The sequence below is a fragment of the Schistocerca nitens genome, chromosome 12 (assembly GCF_023898315.1).
Source record: "Schistocerca nitens isolate TAMUIC-IGC-003100 chromosome 12, iqSchNite1.1, whole genome shotgun sequence".
In the NCBI taxonomy this organism is placed as follows: Eukaryota; Metazoa; Arthropoda; class Insecta; order Orthoptera; family Acrididae; genus Schistocerca; species Schistocerca nitens.
The window spans coordinates 128323240-128337710 of NC_064625.1; positions in this window are offsets into that span (position 1 = coordinate 128323240).

Below are 14471 nucleotides of genomic sequence, written 5' to 3' on the forward strand. Positions count from 1 at the left end.
AACCTACTAGCAAAGTTTCAAGAACCACCTTTAAATGATGACTCCAGGAATATACTACAACCCCTATGTATCGCTCTCACAGGTATCGTGAGGATAAGGTTAGTGTAATTACTGTACAAACAAAGCCATTCAAACAATCATTCTTCTCCCGCTCCCAATGTGAAAGGAACAGGATGAAACCCTAACTACTGGTACAATGGAATGTACCCTCTTCCACGTAGTCTGCAGTGGTTTGCAGTGTATTGATGTAGATGTAGAACCCAAGTACCGAAATAAGGAAGTAATTTATGTGACTATACTGTGTCAGAAATGAAACTATCTGAAAAGAGGTAAAAATCTTTGATACTAGTCATAAAACTGAAGGCTACATTCAGTGGTGCTATCTGTAGTGTTGGCAGAAGAGCCAACACTGTGTTTCTAGAGGAGGCCGAAATGCACGCGTTTAATTACACGCTGACTGGCGTGAGGTCTGGAACAGGACAATATCTTGAGAATTGCAAATAAAGTAAGCAGTTGATATAATACTTAACTTTAATCCACAATTGTAGAACATCTCTCGTTACGGTACATGCTTCATAATATTAATTATCAATTGAATACGGCGCCTTGCTAGGTCGTAGCAAATGTAGCTGAAGGCTATGCTAACTATCGTCTCGGCAAATGAGAGCGTCGTTGTCAGTGAACCATTGCTATGAACGTCGTCCGTACAACTGGGGCGAGTGCTAGTACGTCTCTCTAGACCTGCCTGTGGTGGCGCTCGGTCTGCGATCACTGACAGTGGCGACACGCGGGTCCGACGTATACTAATGGACCGCGGCCGATTTAAAGGCTACCACCTAGCAAGTGTGGTGTCTGGCGGTGACACCACACTATCAATTTACGTTGCGAAGAATCATAGGTACATAAACATCTAGAAATGCTAAAGCAAAAAATTTCGTCTTGTTTTGCTCTGTTAAATTACTATCATTTCAATAATAACCAGGAAAAAGTGCCTCCACTGTTAACCTCTTCAAGGATGTTTTTCTCAGTCATTATTAGTTGCAATGCAGGACCTCAATTTCAAATCATCCATTACAACAATACGTTACTAGTAGCGCCTCAGCCAGGTCGTACAAGATACAAAAACGATAATACAATATCTCAATAATACGGTCATTAAAGGCTTGCAAAAAAAGCAAGGCCAAAAGACATACATGGTGCTCAATACGCTTCCTGAGTTAAGTAAAATAAAAGACAAAGTCATTTTATGACAGGTAACTGAGGAAAGAAGCTATAACTGATTCATAGTCTTTTCACCAACCATCAAAAAAATTCAAACAATGAGAACCCCAGGTTGGAATTTCAATATAATGTAAAGATAGGTTGCTACTCACTGTAAACAGGACACATTGAGTTACAGACAGGCACAACAAAAAACAGTTACAGATTTAGCCTTCGGCCAATGGCTTCTTCAGAAAAGGAAACACACACATCCATACAACCAAGCACACTTAATGCACACATTTCCGCCATCTCTGGCAGTTCGAACCAGAATCTTTGCATTACATCATAAAAAAAAATCCACATTCTTAATAAATTTTTCCCAGTGTACTCACTGACTTGGTAAATAACCTTTTAGTATTGCAGTACAAGCAGATTCGAACCAACAAGCTAAATATGATACAATGATCAAATTAATTCTTTAAAATCATTGTTTCTCTGAATAGACAGTGTTAGCGAGAGATCAGTATCCAGATATAGTGTGTTTCCACAGTGACACCACCTTGGACAAACACATAATCCCACAGTCTGCTTGCCATGGCACTTGTCCCAAGTAAGGGTTTAATACAATGTAAGAACAAGGACATAATAAAAGTCAGGAGAAAGTAGTGAAATCACGAGCTGTTAATTGATCATTATACTATTTGTAAGATTATGTATAATCTCAACACTTTCTTGTGGACTCTTAAGCTGGGCATTTTTAACATGATCTTGCATTCTGGTCCATTCACACTGCACGAGTTAGTATTAGTAAGAAAAATCTGTGTTCAACATCTGGCACCAGACATCTTTACAGTCAGAAACAAATGCTAAATTTCAGAAATAATTGTTCCTTTGTGTGGCAAAAGAGAACAATGAATTTCTTCCAAGTTAAGTAGAATATTCAAATTTGTGATCAGTTTTGTTATACAGGCCTTGGAATTAAATGAATAAGAAAATTCAAAAAAATCTCTTTTGACCTCTGAATTATTTATATAAAAAAAGAAAATCGAAACATACAGCAGCTGTATCTTACAGGAAGAAACTCCTAGTGATGGTGCAATGATTTTTCTTGGCACAGTGTAATGGTGATACTGCCTCCTTGTAGTTTTATAGGTGAGTATGCACATACCGATTTGAGACAATATCTTTTTCATACAATGCAGTGTGGAGCAGCATTGAGAAGCAACTGTACGAGGGCGGTTTGATAAGTCTGGTAAAAAAGGTAAGAAAAAATTTGTTTCATAAACAACCCACTTTACTTCTAGACATACTCCACTTAAGAGATATACACTTGGTCCAACGATTTTTCAGCTTTTTAATCCCAATGGGAAAAAGGCTTCTGTCAAACTGCATAATACTCGTTGACTGAAACTGTCACTTTCTCATTTGATGAAAATTTCTTCCAGTCATCTAAGGTTTGAAGTTCAGGGACAGGAAGAACTCACTTGGGGCTAAGTCTGGTGAATAGGGTGGACGAGGGACCAATTAAAAGCCCATTTCATTCACTTTAGCCATTGTTATCGCTGATGTATAGGATGGTGCATTATCTTGGAGGAAGAGCACTTTTTTGTGCTCGTCTTTTTTAAACCAGTTCAAATTTCAAACGGTCCAACAATGAAGTATAACAGAATCCAGTCATGGTTCTGCCTTTTTCCATATAATATGTGAGCATTATTCCTTGGGAATACCAAAAAATGGTGGCCAGCTGACAAAATGGTCTTTGCCTTCTTTGGTGCACTTCCGCCAGCCTCTGACCACTGCTTTGACTGCCGTTTTGACTGTGGGGTGCTGGTCTCATCAACAATCTCAAATCGACGGAAAAAGTCTTGTGGATTGCAATTAAACATAGGCAGATATTGTGCTGAAACGTTGTGCCAGATGCTCTTTCTGTCAACTGTAAGCAATTACATCACCCACCTCGCACACAGCTTCTTCATAGCCAGTTGTCCGTACGGGATACTATGCATTCGCTCCCTTGAAATGATTACAGTGTCAGGAATCTGACGAATTTTTATTCGGTGGTCTCACATTACCATATCATGGATTTTGTCAATGCTTTCCTTTTTGGTGATTTGAATTGGACAGTCGGAACGCGTTTCGTCTTCAGTGCTTGTCTGGCCAAGTTTAAATTCATTAACCTGCCCGTGATCTTTATCCAATTCTGTTTTGATTTGTGTGGCAGCCCAACCCTTCAAACAGCACAAAACTCCGTTTCCTCCATTTTCAATTTCAGTGGACACAGTGCCCGATTCAGACACCTGTCAACGATGTACATTGCTGAAATTTTTATACGAGCCTCAGAATGATCAACGTTATCAATCATAAAGGCACAACAAAAATGTTCAGTTCTTTCAAGGAAATTTATCAGACTTGTCATACCACACTGATATACCTGGGTGACAATGGAAAATCCTTGGTGAAACACCAAGACCAATATGAAATATGGCCACTCCCCACATAGCAGTACAACCAAGCAGTGTGGGAATAGACAGCAAACAGTCTAAAATGGATGTAGGCTGCAGTGGTTACGTAAAGTTGAAGAGTCTTGCACAGTAAAGGCTAGCATGGAGAGCTGCATCAAACCAGGCTTCGAAGTAAAGACCATGCCAGCAAAGGCTCATATCCAGATGTATTACTCATTATCTTTTCTCACTTGACACACTGAAAGCTTTGGATCAAGACATCCAGGTACATGTCGTATTTCCTGATTTCTGAAAAGCATTTGATTCAGTGCTGCACTTACAGCTATTGTCAAAAGTACGAACATATGAGGGTATCAAGTGAAATTTGTGACTGGACTGAGGACTTTTTGATAGGGAGAACGCAGCATGTTATCTTGGATGGAGAATCGTTTCAGATGTAGAAGTAAATTCGCGTGTGCCCCAGGGGAGTGTGTTGGGACCATTACTGTTCATGTGGTACATTAATGACCCTGCAGACAGTATTAATACTAAAATCAGGGTTTTTGCAGAGGATGCAGTTACCTATAATGAAGTACTATCCGAAAGAACCTGCGTAAATACTCAATCAGACCTCGATAAAACTTCGACGTGGTACAGAGATTGACAAATTGCTCTAACTGTTTGGAAATGTAAAATTTTGCACTTCACAAAACGAAAAAACGTAGTGTCCTATGACTATAATATCAATGAGTCACTTTGGAATCGGCCATCTCATGCAAATACTTGGGTATAACACGTAGTAGAGATATGAAATGGACTGATCACATAGGTTCAGTTGTGGGGAAAGTAGGTGGTAGACCTGGGGTTATTGATAGAATACTGGGGAAGTGCAATCAGTCTTCAAAAGAGACTGCTTACAAAACACTGGTGCGACCTATCCTAGAAAATTTCTCAAGTATGTGGGGCCCGTACCAGATAGGACTAACATGGGATATTGAATGTATACAGAGAAGGGCAGCACAAATGGTCACAGCTTTGTTTAAGCCATGGGAGAGTGTCACAGAGATACTGAAGGAACTGAACTGGAAGACTCTTGAAGACACATGTAAACTTTCCCAAGAAAGTGTGTTAATAAAGTTTCAAGAACCAGCTTTAAATGATTATTCAAGGGATGAAACTACAACCCTCTACATACCAAACGCATAGGGGTCGTGAGAATAAGATTAGAATAATTATTCTACGCATAGAAGCATTGAATCAATCATTCTTTCTGTGCTATGTGACTGGAACAGGAAGAAATCCAAATAAATGGTACAATGCCACGCATGTCACGGTGGTTTGCAAAGTGTAGATGTAGATCTTCTTGAATGGTAAATCATAAACGAGGAAAAAGTGTTATGAGGACCACATGCACAAACAGTGAAGAACTGTTTTTAATATTTTTATTTCGAGGTGGACTTATTGTTTGCAAAGTAAAGACAAAAATTAAGTTTTAATGAGATACTGAAGAGCATCGAGATCTACAACAGGTGTACCACATAACATAGCAGAGTTCTGATTATTTAAAATATAAACAAACTGCAGCTGGTGGAGGCGACAGGTTTTGCTCCCATGCCATCCCTCTTGCCTGCTATACGCTGCTCTGCTAACTGCTCCTTGATGCGTTGTTTCTCGTAGCGGTGAAATAAAATGTAATCCCTTTGGACCGAGCACTCCGATTTGAATTTTCGTGTTCCCACTTTCAGCTACGCGACGGGGATTAATTACCAGCATTTATAAATTTTATTGTCGAACAGTTCATACAAACTTACAAAATTTGAGACAGGATATAATGTGTCGCTTTTTGTTTTTCTCGCTGTTCACACACTATTGATTCGGGTGTTCTTTAAAGACACGTTCCCCACAAGGAGATGCCATGTATAAATTATGTGTGTCTTTGGAAGTCAGGCCTAGAAGCTGGAGAGATTGACTAAGAGTTCCTAACTGCTCTTTCCAGCAACCTGTCGCCTTCTAAAGTTGTGTCCTTAGCGCAGAAGACAGCTCGTCGGTCGTGGGATCTTCTTCAGCGGATGCTGCTACTCTGTTAACTTGACCCTGTGATTTTTTTTTTATTATTATTATTATTGGGATGCAACTTGCCCACGTTAGTCTCCGTATCTACAGAGGGCAAGATCTGTAGTACTGACAATGATGGTAAGCGACACGTCTCATTACTGTATCCTGTTTTGTTATATTTTAAATAATCAGACATTTTATATTGTCTTTTACTTGACATAGCTTTCTTAACCACATGGTAACTTTTCTGGCAACTTCCTCCTGAACGACCGAAACATAGCTACACGTCCGCTCTTCCAGAACACTCGAAACCGAGTCGTGTGACCGGACCTTCAGAATGCCCGAAACAGAGTTACATGTCGGGCCTTCTGAAACGCGTGAAACACAGTGACTAGAGCACACGAAGTACTTCATCTCTCAGGTGCGCCAAAGCGACCCAAAAGTCACCAAAGCACTTCGGTTGCAATATCATTACTCTTATATTTCTCAAAACTAGTGAAATTTAATAAACAAAAACGATAGACTCGTAGGGTAACCATGAGAGACTGTCATACTAAAAACTGGGTTAATTACAATGAAAAGTATAGAAATAATTAATGAGGGAATTTAGTACCAGAATTCTGGATTGGGAAGGAGCACCCGGCCCCGGACTTATGTCGAGGTCCGGCGAGCTGGCCAGTCTGTGGATGGTTTTTAGGCGTTTTTCCATCTGCCTCTGCGAATGCTGGCTGGTTTCCCTTATTCCTCCTCAGCTACACCATGGCGGTGACTGCTGCACGAACAAGTTCTCCTCGTAAGCGTACACCACCATTACTCTACTATGCAAACATAGGGGTTCCACTCGTCTGGTGTGAGACGTTTCCTGGGGGGTCCACCGGGGGCCAAACCGCACAATAACCCTGAAACAGTGGTTCGTTGTGGGGCGGCGGAAGGGTGAAGTGGACTGCGGTAGTCGTTGTGGGGTTGTGGACCACTGTGGCTGCGGCAGGGATGGAGCATCTCAGTCGTTTCTAGGCCCCCGTTTAACATACAATACAATATGATACAATAAAATACAATAGCACCAGAATGTGCCGACCAATCAGAAGCAAGTTCAATACAACTGGAGGACTCTCCCACGGGACTGGTACATACTGTACCATTTGTCGCTTGTACCTCACTCCACTTTTGTACCATACGCTACTTCATTCATATCAAGTTGCATAAAGACGAGCTTCTAGCAAAATAAAATGCTGGCGGCCACAGCCAGAAATATCACATTACGGTAATACACTTCTGGCCATTAAAATTGCTACACCAAGAAGAAATGCAGATAATAAAGAGGTATTCATTGGACAAATATAATATACTAGAACTAACATGTGATTACATTTTCACGCAATTTGGGTGCTTGGTCCTGAGAAATCAGTACCCAGAACAACCACCTCTGGCCATAATAACGTCCTTGATACGCCTGGGCATTGAGTCAAACAGAGCTAGGATGGCGTGTACAGGTACAGCTGCCCATGCAGATTCAACACGATACCACAGTTCATCAAGATTAGTGACTGGCGTATTGTGACGAGCCAATTGCTCGGCCACCATTGATCAGACGTTTTCAATTGGTGAGAGATCTGGAGAATGTGCTGGCCAGGGCAGCAGTCAAACATTTTCTGTATCCAGAAAGGCCCGTACAGGATCTGCAAGATGCAGTCGTGCATTATCCTGCTGAAATGTAGGCTTTCGCAGGGATTGAATGAAGGGTAGAGCCACAGGTCGTAACACATCTGACATGTAGCGTCCACTGTTCAAAGTGCCGTCAATGCGAACAAGAGGTGACCGAGACGTGTTACCATTGGCACCCCATACCATCACGCCGGGTGATACGCCATTGTGGCGATGACAAATAGACGCTTTCAATGTGGGTTCACCGCGATGTCGCCAAACACGGATGCTACCATCATGATGCTGTAAACAGAACCTGGATTCATCCGAAAAAATGACGTTTTCCATTCGTGTACCCAGGTTCGTCGTTGAGTACACCATCGCAGGCACTCCTGTCTGAGATGCAGCGTCAAGGGTAACCGCAGCCGTGGTCTCCGAGCTGATAGTCCATGCTGCTGCAAACGTCGTCGAACTGTTCGTGCACATGGTTGTTGTCTTGCAAACGTCCCCATGTGTTGACTGAGGGATCGAGACGTGGCTGCACTATCCGTTACAGCCATGCGGATAAGATGCCTGTCATCTCGACTGCTAGTCATACGAGTACGTTGGGATCCAGCACTGCGTTCTGTATTACCTTCCTGAACCCACCGATTCCATATTCTGCTAACAGCAATGTCACGATACGATAAACCGCAATCGCGATAGGCTACAATGCGACCTTTATCAAAGTCGGAAACGTGATGGTACGCATTTCTCCTCCTTACACGAGGCATCACAACGTTTCACCAGGCAACGCCAATCAACTGCTGCTTGTGTATGAGAAATCGGTGGGAAACTTTCCTCATGTCAGCACGTTGTAGGTGTCACCACCGGCGCCAACCTTGTGTGAATGCTCTAAAAAGCTAATCATTTGCATATCACAGCATCCCCTTCCTGTCGGTTAAATTTCGCGTCTGTAGCACATCTTCGTGGTGTAGCGATTTTAATGGCCAGTAGTGTATGTCTGTATGTGTGGTGTGAGATGTTACAAAAGCACAAAAATGTTTTTTCACCTATTCCTAAACAGATGAACCAATCATTTTTTTTTCAAATTGTAGCCGCTTTGAAAGATTAGCATGTGAGAATGACACATGTTTTTGAAGGCAGTCCTTTGTCCACTATTTACATTGTAGCCTCTTTCTTTCTTCAGTTTCTGAAATAATAGGTGTTGACAGCGGAATTACTTCATAAATAAATTTACTCGGTTTGGCCGTAGCCTCTATACTGTTGCCAGATGAATTCAAGACTGAGCAAAACTGTAGCGTCCACGCTAAATATGGTGGCGGATGCGCAGTGACCAAAGCGCTGGGCGAATTCATTCGTTTGCTCAGAAAGAGAAGCCGACAAGCATTTCTCACCTTTCGGCCACTCGGCGATGACAGTATCAATTACGCAAGCCAGCAATCTTTCTCAAAAGATTTTACGAAAGCTGTTCGCAAAAAAAGGCCTTTTTTGCTTTACTTGTAACTTTATATGTCAGCGTCATTATGATGCGCCCTTCATTTCGTTAATGGTCATAGTTATTGTGATATTTCCAAGGAGATAAGACACTGCGCGAAATTAGAAAAGGTTTGCAATTTAAAATAAGGATCGGTACGATTTTGCATTTGGTGCTTATTACAAAGCATGTTGCTGTGTATGAAAGTTAGCTAACATACTGACTTTTTCTTTAGACTAGGCTGGAGGCGTCTGTCTCTCGCCAATGTTGAAGAAACTGATCTGACGTAGCGCACTCACTCATTTGCGATCGCGCCGCGCCAGCGAAAAATCCACAGTTAAATATCCACAACATTCCTCGTATTTCACAAACGATTTGACTTATCTAAATGAATTTTGGTAAATGGTAGCACGCAAAAAGGAGGGTATTATGCCATATGGTTATTACACAAAATTTCTTATCTACCATATTATTCCACTAACAACAGACTTTTTCGATGAAAGTTTTTAAGGGCCATTGATAGCTGGCGAAACGAGAAACGCTATTGGTTTTGGAACAACATAAGTGGAGACATCACACGTTTATTTTGTTTTGAGAATGTACTTTTTCTTAAGACGCTAACCTTACTTTTCCTCAGTTCCTCACTTTAAATGAACTATTGTTTCAGAATTCTCTCGCAATTGCGTCCGCACAACATGTAGGTGAGCTGAGACTGTGTAAACTCCGCTGTGTTTTGGCGGAAGAAGCAAATTTTAACATAGCATCGACAGAAATGTGAGACTTCTCTGAAAGTTGCAAATAATTAACGAACTAGTTTAAAATAATGTGCTCCATTTCCAACGGAATTATTTTTAGATACTAATCAAAGCATAGGCGACACATCTTACAAACTAGTCACCGCGCAGGGGTCAGCGTAGAGGGGCTCCACTTAATACTTACAAAAACGACTGTAGGCTTCACTTTAGATCAGCAATTCCCCTACAGCGCCGACCAGCCACGATATTCAGCGCAGACTCTACCTACAGTTGGAACATGCAAATGCAACGTAAAATTTCAGATCCAATGCACAAACTGTCATTGCGAATCCAGTCTGCACAGACAAGGCTCCTTTAGCCACATCTCCCCACGGACGCCAGTGCTTGCTCCAAGAGCACCTGATAACGGCATCTCCTTAAGATAATATTAAGAAACGCAAAGTGGAACACATAGGTCTAAAATTTAAAGAAAAGTCTTCACCAGTCATAAAATTCTAAAACCCAGACATTTTTGGAACCCCTAACGGCCGCGAAAGGCAAAAGTCCCAAGTTCGAGTCTCGGTCCAGCACACAGTTTTAATCTGCCAGGAAGTTTCATATCAGCGCACACTCCGCTGCAGAGTGAAAATCTCATTCTGGAAACATCCTCTTGGCTGTAGCTAAGCCATGTCTCCGCAATATCCTTTCTTCCATGTGCTAGTTCTGCAAGGTTCGCAAAAGAGCTTCTGTAAAGTTTGGAAGGTAGGAGACGAGGTACTGGCGAAAGTGAAGCTGTGAGGACGAGTCGTGAGTCGTGCTTGGGTAGCTCAGATGGTAGAGCACTTTCCCGCGAAAGGCAAAGTTCCCGAGTTCGAGTCTCGGTCGGTCACAAAGTTTTAATCTGCCACGAAGTTTCAAGTTTCAACATTAAAAAGTCAGCACTGGCTGGGATAATCATACTGAAGTGTCGAAAGTCATAGGATACCTCCTAATATCGTATCAGACCTCCTTTTGCCCGGCATAGTGCAGCAACTCGACGTTGCATGGACTCCACAACAAGTGGTTGAACGTCCCCTGCAGAAATATTGAGCTATCCTGCCTCTATACATGTCCGTAATTGCGGTACTGTTGCTGCTGCAGGATTTTGTACACGAACTGATTGGTTGGTTGGTTTAAAAGAGGGGGAAAGGGACCAAACCATGAGGTCATCGGTCCCTTGTTCCTAATAAAACAATGTCACAAGTGTGAGAATAAAATAGACGAGACATATAACACAAAACGGAAAGAAAGGAAAGACCACAAGAACGAAGGAAAGGCAACGAACACTAAAAGGAACAAAAGAGAGATGCAAGAAACAGAAGAGAGTAAAACAAGGAAGCAGATTACAGCGGCTGGCCAACCACGAAAATAAAAAGGAAAAGCCAGCCACCCTGCAACACACTAAAACCTAGGGTGGGGGATACAGATGGACAAAGGACAGGCGCTAAAACTCAGATCAAATGATGAAACCCACCCCACGGGTGAAACGTAAAACCAAATCAGCTGATGAGGCGTTGTCTGCTAAAAACAATGATAATCGGCAACCGAAGATGAAATCGTAGGGCAGCCAAAGAAGAACATAGTAGGAGAATATGGGCGCCGCACCGACACTGAGGTGGGTCTTCACGGCGCAGGAGGCAGCCGTGGGTCGCCCAAGCGTTGCCAGTACGGAGCCTGCAGAGAACCACAGAGTCCCTGCGAAACGCCCTCATCGAGGACTTCCACACATTCGTGGTCCCCTTAATGGCTCGCAGTTTGTTGTTCGTACTGAGATTTTGCCATTCCGTCTCCCAAAGCTGAAAAACCTTGCAGCGTAATAACGAATACACAGTTGCGGGTATGCCCATCTCCAGAAGTGGTTTCCGTGTAGCCTTTTTGGCCAGCCTGTCAGCGAGTTCATTTCCTGGGATTCTGACGTGACCAGGGGTCCAGACGAACACCACTGAACGACTGGACCGTTCCAGGGCATAGATGGACTCCTGGATGGACACTACCAAAGGATGACGACGGTAGCACTGGTCGATAGTTTTCAGGCTGCTCAAGGTGTCAGTACATAAAAGAAAAGACTCCCCAGGGCATGAACAGAGATACTGAAGCGCACGAGAAATGGCCAGCAGCTCTGCAGTGAATACATTGCAGCCATCGGGTAAGGAATGCTGTTCAGTATGGCCGCCGTGAAAGTAGACAAAGCCAGCGTGACCATCAGCCACCGAGCCTTCGGTGTAAACTTCAGAGCCCCGGTACACGTCAAGAATCGAGAGGAAGTGACACCGCAGAGCCACAGGGTTAACGAAGTCCTTAGGGACACGTGACTGGTCCAGACGAAGCTGAGGCGTATGAGAACAGACCGCAGGTAGAGGTGGTAAAGGGAAGGACACCAGTTCAGAGAGAAGGGGCCGCACGCGAACCGCAATCATCAGCCCCGATCTGGGCCGCCGATGTGGGAGATAGACTGCCGCGGGTGGGAAAAGGAGATGGTAATTACGATGCTCAGGGGAACTACGAATGTGTGCTGCGTAACTGGCGAGCAGTTGCGCACGTCTGATCTGCAGTGGAGGGACACCAGCCTCCACCAGTACGCTGGTCATCGGACTTGCCTAAAAGCTCCTGTCGCTAGTTGTACCCTGCAGTGGTGCACAGGGTCGAGTAAACGCCACGCTGAAGGCGCTGCCGAACCATAAAACACACTCCCATTATCAATTCGGGACTGGACAAGGGCTCTGTAGAGCTGCAGCAGCATTCAGCGATCTGCACCCCAATTGGTGTTGCTCAGGCAATGCAGGGCCAGCTCTTCTGCTTAAGCTGATGAAGAGGCAGCAAAGTCTATCGAGCGTCGAAAACCAGTCCTAGGAATCGATATTTTTCCACTACAGTGAGTGGATCGTCACTAAGGTAAAGTGCCGGTCCCGGATTAACGGTACGACGCCGACAGAAGTGCATGACACACGACTTTGCGGCTGAAAATTGGAAGTCGTGGGCTAGAGCCTTGTGGATCGCTCCCAGTAGGCGCCGCTCAGCAACACTAGTACTGGAGCAGAAGTACCAAATGCAGAAATCGTCTGCATACAGAGTAGGTGAGATGGAGGGCCCAACAGCTGGTGCTAGACCGTTAATGGCCACTAAAAATAGAGAGACCTGCGGGACTTCACCTGGATATGGTTGGAACTATGGGAGGCACCAACTTGGACATGGAAAGTACGGAGCGACAGGAAGTTTTGGATAAAAATCAGGAGCGGGCCCCGGAGACCCCACTCATACAATGTGACAAGGATATGATGCCAGGTCGTGTCGTACGCTTTACTTAAGTCAAAAAAGACAGCAAGCAGATGTTGCCGTCTGGAAAAGGCTGTTCGGATGGCAGACTCGATGGACACAAGATTCTCAGTGGTAGAGCGACCCTGGCAGAAGCCGCTCTGACATGGAGCCAGCAGGCCACGTGACTCCAGGACCCAACCCAACCGCCAACATACCATACGTTCCAGCAGCTTACAAAGAACATTGGTGAGGCTAATGGACCGATAGCTTTCCACATCAAGGGGGTTTTTACCGGGTTTGAGCGCCGGAATGATGATGGTAAGACGCCATCGCACCAGATCCGGTTGAAGATGATCAGGAGATGTCGCTTGTAGTCAGATGAGACATGTTTCATCATCTGGCTGTGAATCCGATCAGGCCCAGGAGCTGTGTTGGGGCAATGTGCAAGGGCACTGAGGAGCTCCCACTCTGTAAATGGGGCGTTATAGGATTCACTGTGGCATGTAGTGAGTGAAAGGACGTTCCCTTCCAGCCGCCGTTTGAGAGTGCGAAAGGCTGGGGGGTAATTCTCCGACGCAGATTTTCCCTTCTTTCTGGAGAATCGTGCAGTCTGGCGAGCAAGACAAATGGTGCTCTCTGCAGTTGACACAGATGGGAGGTGGGGCACATGCAGTATTGGGATGTGATGGGCATCCGCAATTGGAACATGTGACACTGGAAGTAAAGCAGGAAGACATATAGCCGAACTCCCAGCATTTAAAGCACCACATCAGCGGGGAGAGATATAGGGCATTACATCACACTGGTAGACCATCACCTTGACCTTCTCGGGCAATATATCTCCCTCAAAGGCTAAGATGAAGGCACCGGTGGCAATCTGATTATCCCTCGGACCCCGGTGGACACGCAGGAGGAAATGTACACCTTGCCGCTCTAAATTGGCGCGAAGCTCATCATCGGACTGCAAAAGAAGGTCCCTGTAAAATATGATACCCTGGACGATATTTAAGCTCTTATGGTTACAGAAACATCCCCCAGCTTGTCACAAGCAAGTAACTCCCCTGACTGAGGTTTCTGTTTTGATCAATACTGACCCAGATCTCATTTTGGACAAGCCCTCCACCTCCCCGAAATTGTCCTCTAAATGCTCAACAAAAAACTGAGGCTTCGTCGTCATGAAAGATTCCCCATCAGCTCTCGAACATACAAGGTACCAGGACGAATAAGATCCGCTTCCATCCTTAGCCTGATGTTCCTCCCATGGTGTGGCCAGGGAGGGGAACGAATTGGAATCATACTTCTGTGCGTTGAATTGAGCTCGTGATCGCTTAGAGACTGCTGGTGTTTCACCACCAGCAAGAGATGATGGACTACGCTTCATCACGTGTCATCCACCCTGATGCCACCCACTCCGACCAGGGGCCCTCCCCACAGGTGCCACTCAGCCACAGCAGAGGCCACCTGACAGGATGGCCATTGCCGGGAGTCCCGATGCCCCAGGCGGATGGGCATCTGTCCTTTGGCATACGTGGGGAGTTAATGGCGCAGGCATCAACAGAGCAATCCCTGTGTGGTCAGAGGGTTACAACCAACAGGGTACATGGCATCCCCACCACAACGGAA